Source organism: Centroberyx gerrardi, unplaced genomic scaffold (assembly GCF_048128805.1).
Source record: "Centroberyx gerrardi isolate f3 unplaced genomic scaffold, fCenGer3.hap1.cur.20231027 Scaffold_91, whole genome shotgun sequence".
Lineage (NCBI taxonomy): Eukaryota > Metazoa > Chordata > Actinopteri > Beryciformes > Berycidae > Centroberyx > Centroberyx gerrardi.
The window spans coordinates 66,999-69,498 of NW_027605227.1; positions in this window are offsets into that span (position 1 = coordinate 66,999).

The following is a 2,500-nucleotide window of genomic DNA, read 5'->3' on the forward strand; positions in this document are numbered from 1 at the left end:
GGCCGAAGCAGGGGCTCTAAATTGGGTTAAAAGTGAAGTGGAGAGCCGCCTGGAGATAGGGGCCCGCTCCCAGGTGTGTGTGGCCGAAGCAGGGGCTTTAAATCGGGTAAAAGGGAGGTGGAGAGCCGCCTGGAGATAGGGGCCCGCTCCCAGGTGTGTGTGGCCGAAGCAGGGGCTTTAAATCGGGTAAAAGGGAGGTGGAGAGCCGCCTGGAGATAGGGGCCCGCTCCCAGGTGTGTGTGGCCAAAGCAGGGGCTCTAAATTGGGTTAAAAGTGAAGTGGAGAGCCGCCTGGAGATAGGGGCCCGCTCCCAGGTGTGTGTGGCCGAAGCAGGGGCTCTAAATTGGGTTAAAAGTGAAGTGGAGAGCCGCCTGGAGATAGGGGCCCGCTCCCAGGTGTGTGTGGCCGAAGCAGGTGCTCTAAATTGGGTAAAAGGGAGGTGGAGAGCCGCCTGGAGATAGGGGCCCGCTCCCAGGTGTGTGTGGCCGAAGCAGGGGCTCTAAATTGGGTTAAAAGTGAAGTGGAGAGCCGCCAGGAGATAGGGGGCTTCTCCCAGGTGTGTGTGGCCGAAGCAGGTGCTCTAAATTGGGTTAAAAGTGAAGTGGAGAGCCGCCTGGAGATAGGGGCCCGCTCCCAGGTGTGTGTGGCCGAAGCAGGGGCTCTAAATTGGGTTAAAAGTGAAGTGGAGAGCCGCCTGGAGATAGGGGCCCGCTCCCAGGTGTGTGTGGCCGAAGCAGGGGCTCTAAATTGGTTTAAAAGTGAAGTGGAGAGCCGCCTGGAGATAGGGGCCCGCTCCCAGGTGTGTGTGGCCGAAGCAGGGGCTCTAAATTGGGTAAAAGGGAGGTGGAGAGCCGCCTGGAGATAGAGGGCCGCTCCCCGGTGTGTGTGGCCGAAGCAGGTGCTCTAACTTGGGTTAAAAGTGAAGTGGAGGGCCCCCTGGAGGTAGGGGGCCGATAGCAGGTGTGTGTGGCCGAAGAAGGGGCTCTAAATCGGGTAAAAGGGAGGTGGAGAGCCGCCCGGAGATAGGGGGCCTCTCCCAGGTGTGTGTGGCCGAAGCAGGGGCTCCAAATCCGGTAAAAGGGAGGTGGAGAGCCGACTGGAGATAGGGGGCGGATAGCAGGTGTGTGTGGCCGAAGAAGGGGCTCTAAATCGGGTAAAAGGGAGGTGGAGAGCCGCCTGGAGATAGGGGCCCGCTCCCAGGTGTGTGTGGCCGAAGCAGGGGCTCTAAATTGGGTAAAAGGGAGGTGGAGAGCCGACTGGAGATAGGGGGCCTCTCCCAGGTGTGTGTGGCCGAAGCAGGGGCTCTAAATTGGGTTAAAAGTGAGGTGGAGGGCCCCCTGGAGGTAGGGGGCCGATAGCAGGTGTGTGTGGCCGAAGAAGGGGCTCTAAATCGGGTAAAAGGGAGGTGGAGAGCCGCCCGGAGATAGGGGGCCTCTCCCAGGTGTGTGTGGCCGAAGCAGGGGCTCCAAATCCGGTAAAAGGGAGGTGGAGAGCCGACTGGAGATAGGGGGCGGATAGCAGGTGTGTGTGGCCGAAGAAGGGGCTCTAAATCGGGTAAAAGGGAGGTGGAGAGCCGCCTGGAGATAGGGGCCCGCTCCCAGGTGTGTGTGGCCGAAGCAGGGGCTCTAAATTGGGTAAAAGGGAGGTGGAGAGCCGACTGGAGATAGGGGGCCTCTCCCAGGTGTGTGTGGCCTAAGCAGGGGCTCTAAATTGGGTTAAAAGTGAGGTGGAGGGCCCCCTGGAGGTAGGGGGCCGATAGCAGGTGTGTGTGGCCGAAGAAGGGGCTCTAAATCGGGTAAAAGGGAGGTGGAGAGCCGCCTGGAGATAGGGGGCCGCTCCCGGGTCTCTGGGTCCGAAAAAGGGGTTGAAATTCGGGTAGAGTTGGGCCCCGCTCCTCGGCCTCTCTGGTGTTTGGGTTAAGTCCCCAGGACCAGAGAGGGGGAACAGCGGGGGCAGTGGCCCCGCTTCTCGGCCTCTCTGGTGTTTGGGCGAGTGACACGGTAAGGGGTGGTTTTGCAAACAGGCTAAGTCCCCAAGACCAGAGAGGGGGAACCACGCGGGCAGTGGCCCCGCTTCTCGGCCTCTCTGGTGTTTGGGCGAGAGTGACACGGTAAGGGGTGGTTTTGCAAACAGGCTAAGTCCCCAAGACCAGAGAGGGGGAACCACGCGGGCAGTGGCCCCGCTTCTCGGCCTCTCTGGTGTTTGGGCGAGTGACACGGTAAGGGGTGGTTTTGCAAACAGGCTAAGTCCCCAAGACCAGAGAGGGGGAACCACGCGGGCAGTGGCCCCGCTTCTCGGCCTCTCTGGTGTTTGGGCGAGTGACACGGTAAGGGGTGGTTTTGCAAACAGGCTAAGTCCCCAAGACCAGAGAGGGGGAACCACGCGGGCAGTGGCCCCGCTTCTCGGCCTCTCTGGTGTTTGGGCGAGTGACACGGTAAGGGGTGGTTTTGCAAACAGGCAAAGTCCCCAAGACCAGAGAGGGGGAACAGCGGGGGCAGTG